At 42.6% G+C, this 18681-nt stretch overlaps 1 long non-coding RNA gene across 1 annotated transcript in view; it reads right to left on the bottom strand.

Moving 5' to 3' along the window:
- Window positions 1-18681, bottom strand: part of LOC114806507 — a 125431-nt gene that overhangs the window by 23085 nt on the left and 83665 nt on the right. Inside the window, exon 2 of the long non-coding RNA XR_003754543.2 lies at window positions 4464-4556. This is a non-coding gene — a long non-coding RNA (uncharacterized LOC114806507). The remainder of the gene's footprint in view (window positions 1-4463; window positions 4557-18681) is intronic.

Raw genomic sequence — 18681 nt, 5'->3', positions numbered from 1 at the left:
AATGTTCAGGAAGTCGGTTGTGTTCAAGTTTATCTTCTTACTGTTTGTTTGACAGAAACTATTTGTAAACCAAAAACACTGCCAGTTACCAACGTTTATTTGTAGTCGAATCACAAACTTTTCAAACTTGTGTTTATCCATAATTTAACACATCAAGAGGACTTTTACTCTTGGCCCCTAGTCCTGCCAAAGTAAATGGTTGTGTTAGAGTTGCTTTCATCAGACCTTCAATGAATTAATGGTTGACTAACATATCACTCTGTATCAGAATTCCCAAATCTGATGTTAACAAAGCAATTGAACACATGTACGACAATTTCCAGAGATAAAATATAAAAACAAAAAGTTTCCTACTAAAGTTATTTGGAATAAAGAAACTTTCTTCTTAGAGGAACAGGATCTGAAATCTTCAAAAGGTCCTGGTGGTACCTATGCATATGATTCTACCCACCACAGCTTTCTTAGGGAGAGTTATTGTCATTTCCCAACTAACTCAGACAAAGATGAATAAGCAGATAACTTCACCCATTTGCGTTGCTGCCTCATTCTTTTCATTTCTTCATTTCAATTAAGTCTGGAAAATCCCTTAACGGTTCTTTTGATAAGAAGTCCCTGAGCTGCACAGAGTACACTCAAATTCAAAATTCAAGAATATTTCCTTTCATTTTTCCAGTGGATATGCTCCGCAGAGTTGCAAATTTGAGAAAAAACAATGTTTTGGCAGTAGAAGAGGCCTAACGGGAAGAGCACTGTGTCACTAACTTAACCTCTCTGAGCACTGGCTTTCTCATTTACAAAATGGGGATTACATAGATTATGAGCCCTTTGTAGGACAGGGATTGTGTCTGATCTAAAAATCCTTGTATTTACCCTAGGGCTTAGTACATAGTAAGCCCTTGATTGATGCCATAATGATTAAGAAATAGAAAATATACTGCACAGGTTCTGCCCTACTCCACTATCACTCCATTTCAATATCCTTTCCATTTAATGCCTCCTTACACCTTTTCAGTTACCTCCAAATCCATATGTACTAAAAGAGAACTGATCACAAAGCAGTCAACGCTTTTCCCTTCACTTTGTTTCTGCCTTGCTCACAGAATGACAACCAGAAGCCCTCAGTATTACTACCCAGAGCATAAGGCTTGATGGATGTGGTCAGGGACCATTGTGAGAATAGCGGGCAGATGTGTGACTCAAGAAAATGCCACCAAGAAGAGTGGGTAATGATTATAGATGGAGAGTTATATGTCTGCCCCAAGAATATGAGTCAGTCATGTAAGCTCCTCTAGCCTGTAAGCTCCTTTTGGGCAAGGTACTTATCTGCTAGCTCTGTTGTATTGTCTTCTCCCAAGCACTTGGTATATAGCGCTCTGCACACAGTAAGCACTCAATACATGTCACTGAATGATGGACCAGTTTGGATTTCATGGCACCATGTGACTTTGATGACAGATATTTGCCTCAATCAGCGGTATTTATCGAGCATTTTCTGTGTGCAGAGCACTGAACTAAAAATGCTTGGGAGAGTACAAAACAACAGAATTGGTAGACAAGATCCCTGTCCTCAAGGAGCTTACAGCATAGAGGGAAGGAGCGAGGTAAACCTGTACAGTGTTGTTGGCCTGGTAAACAAAACAAATCCCTAGAATTCAGCTCCAGGTACCCATACCAACTGCAAATACTTAGCATAACTTGAGATAAACATTTTTCCATTTCTGAATGAGACTTAGGCAGCTTTTCAAATCTTACTCAGAAATCTCAGTTGCCTTTTCATTCTTCATCCCCTATCGGCCAATTTCTGACACTGTGCCATTGCATCTCCTTCCCCGCCATCCCTCACGTTAGCTATTTATTAACCATTGATATTTCTTCTCTTTTATTCCCAGGCTTCATTACTTGAATTTATTTCCCAAAAAGATGTTGAGATATCCTAGACAAAAGAAGTGTTCTAGTTTTCAGTCTATATAAAATTAAGTCCTCTCTGTGGCAGTCTGCAGATCACTATGCTACTACTAATCCTCCCCTGATTAGACTGTAAGCCCATCAAACGGCAGGGACTGTCTCTATCTGTTGCCGACTTGTTCATCCCAAGCGCTTAGTACAGTGCTCTGCACATAGTAAGCGCTCAATAAATACTATTGAATGAATGAATGAATGAACTATGGAAGAATTATTTCCATCATGAATAATTTCCTCTGTTGAAAAGCTATTGGAGAATGAGGGTAAAAAGCACTAAATTTGCAGGAAACTATTAAAACTCAAAATCTCCACCATTGTTACAGGTCCAGAACTTAGAACAGTGCTTGGTTCTAAGTGCTTAGAAAAATGACAATTCTAGGTAGAATAGGACAGAATCTGATCTAGAAAGAAGCAGTTTCCATATGGCCTTGGTTTTATTAGGAAATCACCTTTAAAATGTCTTCATAATTTCATTCTAATCATCTTTCAACTGAGATCCCAGCTTTGCACACCAGATTGCTCAGTTTAATCAGTCAATCATGTCTATGTGCTTACTATGTGCAGAGCACTGTACTAAACTCTTAGGAGAGTACATTACGATAGAATTAATGGACACATTCCCTGCCCATAATGAGCTTACAGTCTAGGGAGGAGACAGACATTAATGTGAACAAATAAGCAATTTATAATATATAATATAAATATATATATGTAAGTGCTTTGGGGTTGGGGACAATATCAAATGTCCAAAGGTCACAGATCAAAATGCATAGACGACACAGAAGGGAGAGCAAACCAGGGAAAAGAGGGTTTTATCGGGGAAAGCCTCTTGGAGAAGACGTGAACTAAATAATGCTTTGAAGGTGGAGAGAGTGGTGGTCTGGCATTTATGGAGCAGGAGGGAGTTCCAGGCTAGGGGGAGGATGTGGAAAAAAGGCCAATGGGAAGATAGATGAGATCCAGGCACAGTGAGTAAACTGGCACTACAGGAGCAGAGTATGCAGGCTGGGCTGTAGTAGGAGATGCGTGAGGATGGGCCAATCTGGTTGAATGCTTTAAAACCATTTGTAAGGAGTTTCTGTCTGATGTGGAGGTGGATAGGCAGCAGTTGGAGGTTCTTGAGGAATGGGGAGACGTGGATTGAACATTTTTGTTGATAAATGATCCATGCAGCAGATTGAGGTATGGATTAGAGCCGGGAAAGATAGGAAGCCAAGATGTCAGCGAGGAGGCAGATGCAGTAGTCAAGGGGGGATAGGATAAGTGCTTGGATCAGCATGATAGCAGTTTGGAGGGAGAGAAAAGGGCAGATTTTAGCAATGTTGTGATCATAGAACTGACAGGATTTGGTGACAGATTGAACATGTGGGTGGAATGAGAGAGATGAATCGAGGATAACACCAAGGGAATGGCCTTATAATAATAATGGTGGTATTTGTTAAGTGCTTACTATGTGCAGAGCACTGTTCTAAGCGCTGGAGTAGACACAGGGGAATCAGCTTGTCCCACTTGGGGCTCACAGTCTTAATCCCCATTTTACAGATGAGGTAACTGAGGCACAGAGAAGTTAAGTGACTTGCCCACAGTCACACAGCTAACAAGTGGCAGAGTGGGATTCGAACCCATGACCTCTGACTCCAAACTCTGTGCTCTTTCCACTGAGTCACGGGTTTTATGAGATAGGGAGTGTAGTGGAAGTGTCTACAGTGATGGGAAAGACAGAAAGAGTACAAGATTTGGGTGGGAAGATAAGGAGTTCACTTTTGGACACGGTATTGCCAACTGGATCTATTCTTGATTTTGCACATAAAGGCGAAATCGATTTTTTTATGGTATTTATTAAGCACTTACACTCTTCTAATACTGATAAGTTTATCGTTGGATGTAGTCCCTGTCCTCCATGTGGCTCACAGTCTAAGTCAGCAGGATATTTCATTTTTAAAAAGATTCACAGTTATATGTTTAAGATTTTCAATTAAATTTGGGCGTCGGAACAGGTGAGCACATAGCTGATTGCATAGGGAAAATTCAGTTTCTGAGACAAGAGAAATAATAATAATAATGATAAATGTGGTATTTGTTAAGTGCTCACATATGCTAAGTACTATACTAAGCACTGGGGTGGATATAAGCAAATTGGGTTGGACACAGTCACTGTCCTACATGGGGCTCACAGTCCCAATTCCCATTTTACAGATGAGGTAACTGAGACCCAGAGAAGTGAAGTGATATGCCCAAGGTCACATGGCAGACTCATGGTGGAGCCAGGATTAGACCCCATGGCCTTCTGAACCCCAGGCCTGTGGTTTATCCACTATGCCATACTGATTCGCTGTACACTAAACTAAGAGGATTTAAGAGGATCTTACACCTTTAAATTTAAACACAGGCACTCTCCCTACAGAGAGCAAAGAACTTAACTAAAGACCCACAGCTCTTAGCTCACAAAAAGGTGCCAAATAATCTGTCTACTCATAGCTCTCTCAATCAGACTATTTTACCTTCGTCTGTTCCTACTGGCAGGGTGGAGAAGGCAGCTTTCATTCCCTTTCCTTGCGTTGACAGACGTGGTAGTTCTCCGCATCTCGGATGGCCTGGTCATTAGGAGAGAACGCTAATTAGATTTTCTTCTTGCTTTGATCATTGAGGGATTTCAGAAAAGTTGAACACCGAGGAATGTGCCTGATTGCCAGGAAGATATCTCCATGCCAAAAACAATGAATTTAAGTCAGCAGAGTAAATCACTGGGGGTAGGGGAGGACTCAGCATGTGGCATGGGGTATTCATAAAAACAAATTTGATGGAAGCAATTAAAAACAGCAGTAATTGCCTGTCGGTAACATTGCCATTTTCTCTAGATGAAGCTGATGGATTGCGACACCACGTTACCCACCATTTCTATCTTTTCATGTGCTATTTCAGTGCATTAAAAACACCAGCCCTAGTAAAACGCCTTGATAGAAGGAGGTCATGGGAAGTTATCTTTGGAGGTGGTTGGGTGGATTGTTTTATCTTTTGACTAAGGATCCAGCACATATCCCCATTATCATTTCTTCTCTGGAGGCAGATGAAAGGATCTAATCAAGGTATTCCTCCTAGAACCTCTAGATTGCAAGCTCATCCTCCAGACTGTAAGCTCATTGTGGGTAGGGAATGCTTCTGTTTGGGCTGTATTGTACTATCCCAAGCATATAGTGCAGTGCTCTGCACACAGTAAGCACTCAGTAAATACAACTAACTGACTGACTTCCTTCCTTTCTAATGCTGATATCCAAAGCCCCATTCTACTCCAAAGGGAAATTCAGGCAATTAGGTATCCCTGATCCTGTCATATTGGCCCTACTTGTTATTAATGATGGTATTTGTTAAGCACTTACTATGTGCCAGGCACTGTACTAAGCACTGGGGTGGATACAAGCAAATTGAGTTAGACACAGTCTCTGTCCCATGTGGGGCTCACATTCTTAATTCCCTTTTTACAGATGAGGTAACTGAGGCATGGAGAAATGAAGTGACTTGTCTAAGACAGACAAGTAGCCTGTTCTCTGCCCTGCTCTCCTTGTCACATCTCCCCCTCTAGCCTGTAAGCTCCTTGTGGGCAGGGAATGTGCCTACCATTTCTGTTGTACTCTTCCAAGTGTTTTGTTCAGTGATCTACACACAGTAGGTCCTCAATAAATGCCATTCGATTGGTGAGTCCCCAAGGTATTTTATACAAAAAGCAAAAACAAAAAAAAACTCCTCAGAACTAATAAAATCCTCTCTAGTAGGTGGGTCCCAAGTCTTGAACCCTGACTGTGGCAGCTCATAAGAGTGTATGGTGTAATGGATATAGCTTGACCTGCGAGTCAGAATGTCACGAGTTCTAATCCCAGCTCCACTACTTGTCTGCTGTGTGACCTTGGACAAGTCACTTCACTTCACTGTGCCTCAGTTGTCTCATCTGTAAAATGGGGATTGATACTGTGAGTCCCACTGGGACATGGACTGTGTCCAACTTGATAAACTTGTATCTACCCCTGCACTTACTTCAGTGCCTGGCACATAGTAAGTGCTTGACAAATATCACCATTATTATCAGTGTGTTTTAAAAGACCCACTGCCCTTAAAGAGAAAGGATATTCTATTTGAATATTTTAGTGACCCCAGTCTGAACTGTATCAACCCTGGAGATTTTAGCTTCCCTGTCCTATCTCTCACCAAGCTGAGGGTGAAGAAAGAAAAATATGTGAATTGGAAATGGAAATGGAAAAGGAGGAAGGGGACTAAATAACCATCTGTGGCATGTGTTAGTGTCTGCAGGGAAAGATAAGCACAACAAGGTCACACACAATACACCCAGCCACAGAGGAGAAATAGAAAAAGAAGGAAACTGTATCAAAGAGCAAAAGACTGGTATCACTGCTTGAAAAGTTACCAATTAGCTGGAGCAGGGGCAAAACTACTGATTAACCTCTTCTTTACAAATTGTGTTGATCACTGGGAGAGGAGAAAAAAAGACTAGGCTGTAAGTTCCTTGGGCAGGGAAGGTGTCCTGGCTCCACCACTTATCTGCTGTGTGACCTTGGGCAAGTCACTTCACTTCTCTGTGCCTGAAATATCTCATCTGTAAAATAGGGAGCAAGACTGTGAACCCCACGTGGGACAGGGACAGTGTCCAACCCAATTCCACCCCAGTGCCCAGTTCAGTGCCTGGTACATAGTAAGCACTTAAATACCATAATTATTATTATTATCATCACCTCTGTTGCTCTTGACTGCCCCAGGTGCTTAGTACAGTGCTCTGCACACAGTATGCACTTAAAAAATGCCATAGGTTAACTGACCAATTGATTGATTGGGATCATTGTGTTGCTAAATAAAAGCCAAAGAATCAGAAAGCCAAACCATCAGGCATGAACTGCTCCTGTAGTTCCTCCTTCACCTTCCAATCACTCTATAAGCCCCTCCTTTTCTCCCTCCTTCTGCCCATCTGCCTCTCAAAAAGAGTTTTTCCATCTGGTCTATAACCTTACCCCAGAATACCTCTCATCTCTAAAAACACTTGCTCCTATTACCCTCTCCACTCTTACTGTTGAGGGTGAAAGCAGAAATGTCTTTTTTTTCCTGGATTAACCAGGCATTTGAAACAAATATGTATATGTACATATACATATAAAATGGTTATTTAGTACATATGGTTAGTATTTAGTACAGATGGTTATTTAGTTCATGTACCTCCATCCAATAGGCCTAGGTATTGGGCACCTACTGTGTGGAGAGTAATCATAATAATAATTGTGGTATTTGTTAAGCCCTATGTGCTAGTCACTGTTCTAAGCGCTGGGGTGGATATAAGACAGTCAGGTCGCACATGGGGTTTACAGTCTTAATCCTCATTTTACAGTTGAGGGAACTGAGGCACAGAGAAGTGAAGTAGCTTACCCAAGGCACACAAATGGTGGGGCCGGAATTAGGATCCAGGTCCTTCTGACTCCCAGACCCGTGCTCCATCCACTAGGCTATATTGCTTCTCTATGGCGCTGTACTGTGCTGAGCACCTACTTTGGGCAGAACACCATAAGGGCACTCAGTACAGTACCTAGTACCCAGGAGCCTTGTTGAAGGAGTAGTAGTAATAGTTATCAGAGCTGTGTTTACTGAGGGCCTCCTTGGTGTAGAGCCCTGTTTAAGGTGCCCGGACGCTTGGCTCCTCCAATGCCAACCTACTCACTCCTACCGCAATCTCGTCTATCTCTTCACCAACCTCTCGCCCACACCGTCCCTCTTTGTATCCAACAGACGATCACCCTCCCCACCTTCAAAGCCTTATTAAAAGCACCTCTCCCCCAGAAGGCCTTCCCCGACTAAGCCCTCATTTCTTCTTCTCCCACTCCCTTCTATATTACTCTTGCACTTAGATTTTGAAGAGAAGCAGTGTGGCCTAATGGCAAGAGCACGGGCTTAGGAGTCAGAGGATATGGGTTCTAATCTCGGCTCTGCCACTTGTCTGCTGCGTGACCTTGGGCAAGTCACTTCACTATGCCTCATTTACCTCATCTGTTAAAATGGGGATTAAAAACTGTGATTGCCATGTGGGACAACCTGATTATCTTGTATCTACTCCAGCACTTAGAACAGTGGAACAGAGTAAGCACTTAACAAATACCACCATTATTATTATTATTTTAACCCTTTATTCACCCCACCCTCAGCCCCACAGCATGTATCGACATATACATAATTTTCTTTTTATATCAATGGCTGTATCCTCCTCTAGATTGTAAACTCACTGTGGGCAGGGAAAGTGACTACCAACTCTGTTACATTGTACTCTCCCAAGTGCAGCAATAAATATGATTGATCGATTGATTGGGAAGTGCAAAATGAAGAAGTGACATACTTCCTGCCCACAACATGAGGCAATTGGAGCCTCCAGGCAAAGGAAATTGGTCAGAGAACCTGAAAACATCTGCCCTCCCTAAGGAGCTGCTCCAGGCACAAAACCTAGCTCAGTATATTCAGTCGGTCAGTCAGTTTTATTTATTGAGGACTTACTGTGTGCCAAGCACTGTATTAGGCACTTGGGAGAGTATGGTATAACAGGCACATTCCCTGTCCCCAGTGACCCTACAGGCTAGAGGGGGGGACAGACATTAGTATAAATAAATAAATTATGGATATGTACATAATGACTGTGGGGCTGTAAGGCGGAAGGGGAGGATGAATAAAGGGAGCGAGTCAGGGAGATGCAGAAGGGAGGATGGAGAGGAGGGAAGGAGGGCTTAGTCAGGGAAGACCCCTTGGAGGAGATGTGCCTTTAATAAGGGTTTGAACGGGGAAAGAGTAATTGTCTGTCAGATATGAGGAGGGAAGGTGCTCCAGGCCAGAGGCAGGACATGGGTGAGAGGTTGGTGGTGAGATAGACAAGATAGATGAGCATTCAGTAGGTGCTCAATATTACGATTATTACTACTTCGACTATTATTACTGCTACTGTCGCTGCTACAGATTAGTTCCCCACTTAGCTTCCAGCAGCCCAGATCGAACAAACCACTAGCAATATCCAGGATATATGCCCTTTATCATACCCATTTTGAGAACTTTTGTTATATATGTTATTCAACTGTACATTCAATTTGCTTTGTACATTCATTCATTCGATTCTATTTGTTGAGCACTTAGGGTGTGCAGAGCTCTATACTAAGCATTTGGAAAGCCTAATACAGCAATAAAGAGAGACAATCTCTGCCCACAATGGGCTTACAGTCTAGAGGAGAGAGACAGACATCAAAACAAGTAAACAGGCATCAATATAAACAAATAGAATTATGTATATATACATATATTCATAAGTGCTGTGTGGCAGGGGAGGCGGTAGAGCAAAGGGAGTGATTCAAGTTGACATAGAAGGGAGCAGGAGCTGTGGAAAAGGGAGTTTAGTTGGGGAAGGCCTCATGGAGGAGGTGTACTTTCAGTAGGGCTTTGAAGGGGGGAAGAGTGATTGTTTGGCAGATTTGAGAAAGGAGGGTGTTCTGGGCCAGAGGTAGGATGTGGGCCAGGGGTCAGCAGCAAGACAGGTGAGATCGAGGCATAGTGGGAAGGTTAGCACCAGAGGAGTGGAGTGTGTGGGCTGGGATGTAGAAAGAGAGAAGGGAGGTGAGGTAAGAAGGGGCAAGGTGATGGAGAGCTTTGAAGCCAATAGTGAGAAGTTCACAATCATTTTACTTTGATTACTGTATTTGTAAAATGTCTCTCCCTCTGAGGTGGATGCTCTTCCTGTAGACTCAGCTTCCTTGTGATCAGGGGTTGCGTCTACCAACTCTGCTGTTCTACCAACTCTGCTGTATGGTACTTTACCAAGTGCTTAGTACAGTGCTCTGCACAAAGTAAGTGCTCAATAAAAATGAGTCACTGTCTGCTCTGCACGTGGTAAGAGTCCAGTAAATACCATTGACTGCTTGATTTGTAGGTAGGGACTGTGTCACTTCTCTGTTGCATACTAGTCATATGCTTGACACCAGAAAGCACTCAATAATAATATTTTTGTTACTTGTTAAGCACTTACTAGATGCCAAGTACTGTACTAAACACTGAGTAGATACAAGATCATCAGGTGTCATATGGGGCTCACAGTCTAAGTAGGAAGAAGAGCAGGTATTGAATCCCCATTTTGCAGATGAGGGAACTGAGACCCTGAAAAGTTAAATGACTTGCCCAAAGTCACACAGCTGTATGTGGAGCAGGAAGAATTAGAACGCTGGTCCTCTGACCCCATGCTCAATAAATATTACTACTGCTACTACCAACAACTTCCATTACTACAGAGGGTTGGTTGGATCTGGACAGATTGCTTAGTCCACCACCTTACCTTTTTACAGGGCCACATTTTTATCTAGCCAAGCTGTTTGGGGTCTCCTTCAAAGTTTCCAGTGCTTTAAACTCTCTTGTCACCCGACTCAAAATTGCAAATCCTTCATTCTTAGAAAAGTCTTCTATCTTTGAAATTCAATCAGTTAATCAACAACATTTATTTTCAATGTCTAGAACATCATGATGATTGGGAGAGTATGGGGACAGCAAAAGATGTGATCCCTTCTCTCAAGCGTGGCTCAATGGAAAGGGCACGGGCTTTGGAGTCAGAGATCATGGGTTCGAACCCCGGATCTGCCACTTGTCAGCTGTGTGACTGTGGGCAAGTCACTTAACTTCTCTGTGCCTCAGTTACCTCATCTGTAAAATGGGGATCAAGACTGTGAGCCCCATGTGGGACAACCTGATTCCCCTGTGTCTACCCAAACGCTTAGAACAGTGCTCTGCACATAGTAAGCGCTTAACAAATACCAACATTATTATTATTAAGGAGTTTACAAGTCTAACAGGGGAGATAGAAACAAAATTACAATGAAGAGGAAAAGGAGAAAAACCTATGATTATAGCAAAAGTATGGAAAGATGAATAAGAGAATAAATAAGTTCAAATCACTGTAGACATAAGTGTTTTGCATAACTGAGATAGCAGAATGTGAGGTGGGAAGAAGAAAATTAATTGGGAATAACTTGTGGAACAGGAGGGTTTTAGATTCAGCAGTTCAGGGTAACAAGCATTTTAATGGGGCCCCTGAAGACACACCCTAAAGATCACTTCAAGGAACAAAAGGAACAAGGAAGGGGCAACAAAATGAGGTGGTTATAAGCAGTAGAAATCAGCTCTTTACTTTGGATTAGCTGCTTGCCCCTTTGTTTTACCTGGGTAAACCTGAATTGACAGTGAATTTTGCAAACCATTCCATCAGCAAATAATTGAAGCAGAATTTGTATGGCTGAACTACTGGGTTTGGAGAGTTCCAACACCTTGGAGAACCTCAAGTAACACAGGATCAAAGATTTTCAGTTTGAAGGTATCTCTAGCCTGAAGGGTGTTGATCCTACTGAATTGATCTTCTTGAAACCACTGCTCTATCCTGGCTTTCCACCTCTGAGAGCCCATACGCTACCTCATTAAGAGCCTCAAAACAAGTATTTTTTTTTTTTTGTGGTTGTGTTTTGTTGGGTTTTTTCTCCAGCAATTGACAGGCAGAAACTCAACTCTGAATCATTACTCTGTTGAAAATTTGAGGTCATCTGCCAGGATTAAATGGCCAATTAAAACTAAATACACTACAGAAACTCAAATGTAAACATCTCCAGTGACAATTCTAATGAATAAAAACATGAGCAGCTTCTGTTTTATTGCCATCACAATTCTATGCTTAAAAAGCACTTTTTTTTCCAAGGTTTACTAAGTCATTTCACTACTGGTAACATTTTCTTCATCCTCACAATACCTCCTTGACCCTACACTGCAAATCATGGAGTGGGTATGAACTGCACCACAGAGGCACTGAGATATTAAAATCCTTGCCCCAAGTTGTCCAGCAAATCTTTGGAGAAACTAAATTCAGAGCTCCTGGCTCTACATCTAAATTCAATGCTCTTTCCATTAGGCAACACTATCTTTTCATAATCCACCAAACTGCCATTCTCTGAGGATATTATTTACCCTCACCATAGAGTTCAAACTCCAGAGCCTTAAAAATATCCATAAATCATTATCACAATCTACGACTTTCAGAGTACTCAGAAATCCTTGAGGAGAAGGAGGATGGTCCATGCAAAGCATCCCAGTCAAAACAAACTGGACTTATTTTAGAGTTGCTTGACTACCTACAGGTCCTAGGAATGGGATTCTCTTTCCAGTTTGAGTGGACTGAGCTTCCAGTTCAGTCATGATGTGGGCCATGGACATCCCAAAGTGCAATAGACTGGGGAATGTGTCTACCGACTATGTTGTACTGTACTCTCTCAAACACCTAGTACAGCATTCTGCACACAGTATGCCCTCAATAAATACTATCGATGATGGTGATGATGATCTGTGTTAAGAAGGGCCTCAGAATCAGAATGGGCATGGGTCTCTGCTGAAATGAAAGACTACATCACTGACTATCCCTGTCTTCACCACCGTTTGAAGTCTAAAGCCTCATATGCGCTGAATAGCTGGACATCAGACCAGGGAAAAGTGGTTTGAGGGGCCATTCTACCTTTTAATGGATCTGTTGGACAGAAATACTCACGCACAAACAAATACACCCCTTAAAAGAAGGAATTCAATGTACAACAAATACCTCTTTATTATAGGTCAACCTGACCTACAATTTCTTAGGCCCTGTATCCTCAAGCACCTCTTGTACTTCAAGCCAGTCCACTTTGTTCAAACAAGGACTAGGAAAGAAACCTCCTGGAGTCCTTTTTTCACAATCTCTTCTCTCAGTTTGTGCTGAAGCATTTCTATGCCCCTGGCTACACTCCCAATAGCCATCCCCTTCTCCCCAGATTGCCCCCAAGTGTCCACTTCATGCTAAATCCAAGCTTCCAAGGTCTTGACATACTAACCCCCTCCCATCTCGCTTTCCCCCTTCTCCCACCACTCCCGTTGATTGGAGGGAGGGAAAGAGATGACCAGGATCTCAGGGAATGAGACACCTATTAATTGTGGTATGGGCTAATTAGAAGTTGTTTAGTGGAAGAAAATTGCTATTTGCTGCTAAAAGTCTAGAAAATAAAGCTGGCAGGCTAATCTATAAACAGATATCCGACCAAGCAAGCAGACAAGCTTCGAATTAAAGTGAAATGGAAGGCTAGGGAAGCTTAATTTTCAGTCGATCTGACAATGAATGCAACATATTTCTCATTTACTTCGATACATAAATGGAATTCTCAAGGGCACAACTTGTACAAGCCAAAGCGGGAGGCACGGATGTCTAGGGAGAAACCAATTCCCACCCGACATCTCACTGAACACCCGCCCACCTAACAGAAGGGAAATAGCTACCAGTTCTCTGGTTGAATAAGTGAGACTCCTCCATTTCCAATCCATAGAGCAGACTATTTGAAACTGTTCCTACTGCAGTCACACTCTATAAATCGCAGTAGTGTCTGCTGCTGTTGAGGTCGCAGAGATCAAGATGGCACCATTTCTCCCTGCTGGCCATCTCACCATACATTCAACTGGGTTCAGGGAGACCAGGCAAGAGGATGTGCCTAGCTCAGAGGAAACAAACATGACAAAAACAATTCAAGCACATATCCTAGCAGTGGTGAGATATAGTTTTCCCCTTTAACTGTTAGCATCTGATCAATGCTCACCCACATGATAGCGCACCAGAAAAGGTGCATTACTGTATTTTCACAAAGTCTCCAAGCATGCAAAAAATCTCCCTCAAAGACGCTTGCACTCATGGTTACCGTCTCACTGTCAGCAGCTTCACCTTCTAATGAAAGGATGGCTCTACCACTATGGAGCTAACCTGCTTCTTCTGAAAAATATCTGAACGGAGCTGGAGAAGGACAACATTTTCATATTGACTTGGGATCGAGAACTCTCAGAACTATCCGAATTTTCTGGAGAAAATAGTTTTTCCTTTGGTTGTAGGTGGTCTGATAGCTTTGTGTTAGATCCACTGCAGCCTTTTCAAATCCATGTGCAGTGAAATCAGTCATTTCACCATCTTATTTCATTCCTAGGTAAGGTAGATATTGACTGGGAACCCACACCCTCCTAGACTTGGAATATCCCTGACCTGAGGAATATGTAGTCACTTCTGCCTGACACCTGAGCCGGCTTCCCGATGTCATCAATTAACAGTCTCCAAGTCAAATCCCTCAGGAAGACCCAAGCCCACCTGGTTAAGAAGCTTCCCCTCTACAGATATGATGATGGCATTTGTTAAGCGCTTACTACGTGGTGAGCAATGTTCTAAGCACTGGGATAGATACGGGCTAATCAGGTTGGACACATGAGGCTCACGGGCTTAATCCCAATTTTCCAGATGAGGGAATTGTGGCTCAAAGAAGTGAAGCGACTTGCCCAAGGTCACAGAGCGGACACAAGGCAGAGTCGGGATTAGAACCCAGGTCCTACCGACTTGCAGGCCAGTGCTCTTTCCACTAGACCACACTGCTTCAGGTATGGGTTCCAATGTACCTCCGGGACTCCCAATTATATCCCACTGTAAACTGCAATAGAAGTTCAGAATAGGAGGACGGGAGTGGATTTGGGAATGGACGGGGGAAGAAAATCTAAACAGTAATGAGAGGGTTACATTTGGCTCTGATCTATCCCTTTGCAATATTTCAAAATTAAAGAGTTGATTCTCATAGAAGCAGTCTTGTTCAGAGTGGAAGGAAAGAGGAAGGAGAGGAAAGAAAAGAGAGAGTTGGAAGGCCCAAATAATGTAAAGATCGATCAATCATATTTATTGCAGAGCACTGGACTAAGCACTTGGGGGAGAACAAGAAAGTTTGTAGATGCAATCCCTGTCCTTGAAACATAATGTCATAGTTGGTCTCTAAGCATCAACAGCCCATGACGCAACCAGTCAAAGGAGAAGGTGCCAGCCTAGACCTTCCATGCAATGAGAGAACCTCTGGTGCAAAAAGGCACAGTACTCCCAGCTGAGAGCATACTCCTCCAATCCCAAATTTCAGGGTCACTAAGTGCATGTGGTTAGTATTTTGGATCAGCATAGTTTCTCACATTCAGCTCCTAGGGAGCTAAGCCAGCCATGAATCCCACTCTATTTGATCTGACTTTACCTGGGAGCTGGAGGGGGGGTGGTTTGTGTGTTTTTTTAAATGGGGATGTTAAGCACTTACTACATGCCAGGTACTGTACTAGGCACCTGATGTCCATCTAGCCAATAACAGTAATAATAATAAAAGTATTTGTTAAGCACTTCCTATCTGCCAGGCACTGTACTAAGTGGTGCGATGGATACAAGCAAACTGGGTTGGACACAGTCCTTGTCCCAGTTGGGACTCACAGTCTTAATCCATATTTTACAGATGAGGTGACTGAGGCACAAGAAGTGAAGTGACTTGCCCAAGGTCACAGCTGTCAAGTGGCAGAACCAGGATTAGAACCCAAGTACTTCTGATTCCCAGGTCCATGTGCTATCCACTAGACCATGCTGCTTCCCAATGAGGATTGTCCTGAAAAGAGCATCTGAACATTTGTCCTCGCAATGCAAGAAGATGTTCAGGGCCAACAATGAGATATTTCTAAGCTCAGAGAAAAGGTCCATGAACAAGAATGTTTATGAGAATTTTCTCCTACAGTACCAGATGTGGGAACTCCAGGGTCCAGATTAGCTTTTTTTCTAACAGTATTGGTTAAGCACTGACTACGTGTCAAGCACTGTCCTGAGATCTGGGGTAGATAAAAATCAATCTGGTTGGACACAGCCCAGTTCCACATGGGGCTCCCAGTCTAAGTAGAAGAGAGAACAGGCATTGAATCCTCATTTTACAGTTGAGGAAACTGAGGGACAGAGAAATTAAATGATGTTTCTAAGATCATCCAGCAGCCAAGTGGCAGAGCTGGAATTAGAACCCAGGTCCTCTGACTTCTTGTGGGCAGCCATTGTCTCTACCAACTCTACTGTATCACACTCTCCCAAGTACTTAGTAAATACCAATGATCGAATGGTTGAAGGATGATTATGGTGATCTAGTTTCAGAAGGCTGTTCTGCTCCCAGGGTTTGATATGCAAAATGGAGTTGCCAAACTCCTCCCTGTAAATTATGGTTCTGACTAATCCAGGCTCCTCGAAGTGGTGAGGCTGCTGAGCTCCAGGGAGTTGATTTCTCCAGTCAATTCAACATGCCAGGGTACTGAGCTAGCAAGATGCTCTCCAGTGCCAGAATGGCTGCTGCTTTTCCAATTACCATTATTTATTTAGTTCTCCTTCCTCTCACTGTGCTAGGTGAGAAGGCCTGAGGGAGCTTGCTGGCCAATGCAGGGCAATTCTGTGCAAGCATAAAATAAGAATATTCGGTGACATTAAAACACACATTATAAGGTGGATGATTTGCCCAGTTGAACTTTACAAGTTTTATGAACAGAATTTTCATCAGGAGGTTCACAGAGGCTGGAGGAGATTTAGGAATGTGGCATAACGTCCCTTCGCTGTAGGTCTTCCCTTTATGACTGGAGAAAAACAACGGAGAGAGTCCGCTGGGGCTTATAGCCACAATCACACCCAGAGGGTGGCTCATAAAATTGAAACCATGAGGCTCAATACTCTGGATCAACTTCAATTATCACATCTATCAGCAGACTGAAGATTTGCAAACTCTACCAGTTGCCATGTATTGTAAGGTTAAATATCAATAAAACTTTAAGCTTCTGTTTTTCTCATTTTGAATCAAACTCAGGGGGAGGGTGAAATAAAAATTTTAAAAAAGTAAAATACATCTTTCCAGCTAATGAACTAAACTCTCAAGTCTGGATTCTTTAAATCCAAACTCCCAGGAGTCTGTTTATCTCCAAACAAGCATAATTGTTAGTTCCAAATGTTGTTACCATTCTGGATTTATCAAAAGCCTTACAGGATCCTGAGTGAAGACCACCTGTACTTCAACTGGTGGGAAGTTTTGTTTTATGGTTTCTCAGTTTTACTTTGATTTGAGAAATCCCCAAATGAAGAAATGAGAAATAATATAATATCTTGAGTATATGATTATTACCGGTACCTAAAACCCAAACATCCTTTTAGCAATGTGTCTTTTGGTATTCTCAGGAATCATGAAACCAATATTCTGAGATGAAACTATTTGGACAGGCAGCAGAACATTTGATTTTTAGACTCGCTTTTCCGCTCAAGCATAAAAACATAAAATGCAACTCTGGGTCAGAATAATAGTTCATCCAGCCCATGTTTTGTCTTTGATAGTGGAAACAAAGGATGCTTGGAAGAACAATGGAATGGCTGCCCTATTTGACAGGCATTTTCATAATTAAAGGCTATGTCATCTAACATGCCTAACTTCCCTCTAGCCTTTTATGGATCTATTATCTGTGCATCTATTTTATGAACACTGTTCAAGCTTTCCCTCTAAAAACTCATTAAGAACTGCTCTTTTAGGAATTTACCAAGAAGTATAAAATTGTCTGCAACATGACATCTGCACCATCAAATACCCCAGAAGCAGGTGGGAAATATCAAATGCCAAATTCGTGGTGGGTAAATCATGGAATGCACAACATTTTTTTCAATGGCATTTGTTAAGCCCTTACTCATTTGTCAAGCACTGTGTCAAGCACTGTACTAGTACTAGTACAAGTACTAGTTTAGACTGTGAGCCCGTTATTGGGCTGGGGTTAATGTTGGTATTTGTTAAGTGCTTACTATGTGCAGAGCACTGTTCTAAGCACTGGGGTAGACACAGGGGAATCAGGTTGTCCCACGTGGGGCTCACAGTCTTTATCCCCATTTTACAGATGAGGTAACTGAAGCACTGAGAAGTTAAGTGACTTGCCCACAGTCACACAGCTGACAAGTGGCCGAGCCGGTATTCGAACCCATGACCTCTGACTCCAAAGCCCATGCTCTTTCCACTGAGCCACGCTGCTTCTCATTGGGGTTGTCTCTATCTGTTGCTGAATTGTACATTCCAAGCGCTGAGTACAGTGCTCTGCACACAGTAAGTGCTCAATAAATACGATTGAATGAATGAATACTAATGTACAAGAGCTAGTGTAGATACAAGATAATTGTACTGGACACAGTCCCTGTCCCACACAGGCCCCAAAGTCTTAATCCTCATTTTACAGATGAGGTAATTAAAGCACGGAGAAGTGAAATGGCTTGCCCAGGACCACTTTGCAGACAAGTGGTGGAGCCAGGATTAGAACCTCTGACTCCTGGGCCCATGCTATTTCCACTAAGCCATGCAGAACGTTCCAGAAACAGCATGTGCACAATCAAACACACACACAATCTCTCTCTCTCCTCCCCCTTTACCGCTCCCCTTTCCTTGTCTTTCTTGCCTTTAGTACCCCGTCTCTCTCAACCCAGGTGTAGCTAAAGTGTAGTCACTGGTCTAGATACCTCAACCTCAGGAAAAAAAAAAACAATGGAAGCGTGGCATTCCCGGGTCTGTAAACTTCAATATCCTAAATGCCTTGAAATTCAAACTTTGAATTCCTATTTCATGATGCTGATGTTTCAAACACCAGTTTTAGTTTACCTCTTTCCTGGCAAATATTGCTACTAAATTTCTCTCTTTAATAGCTATGTTCAACACTGCAGTATCTCTAAGAGAGAAAAGGTTTAGAACTCACTTTTTCCTGGGCCTGGGGAATTTGGGGAAGTGGGGAGGTTTCTGTGGGAGTAAGAGCAGGCGGCCTGCTTCATGC

Source organism: Ornithorhynchus anatinus, chromosome X1, assembly GCF_004115215.2.
Source record: "Ornithorhynchus anatinus isolate Pmale09 chromosome X1, mOrnAna1.pri.v4, whole genome shotgun sequence".
Classification (NCBI taxonomy): domain Eukaryota; kingdom Metazoa; phylum Chordata; class Mammalia; order Monotremata; family Ornithorhynchidae; genus Ornithorhynchus; species Ornithorhynchus anatinus.
This window is presented reverse-complemented; position numbering and strand designations above follow the sequence as displayed.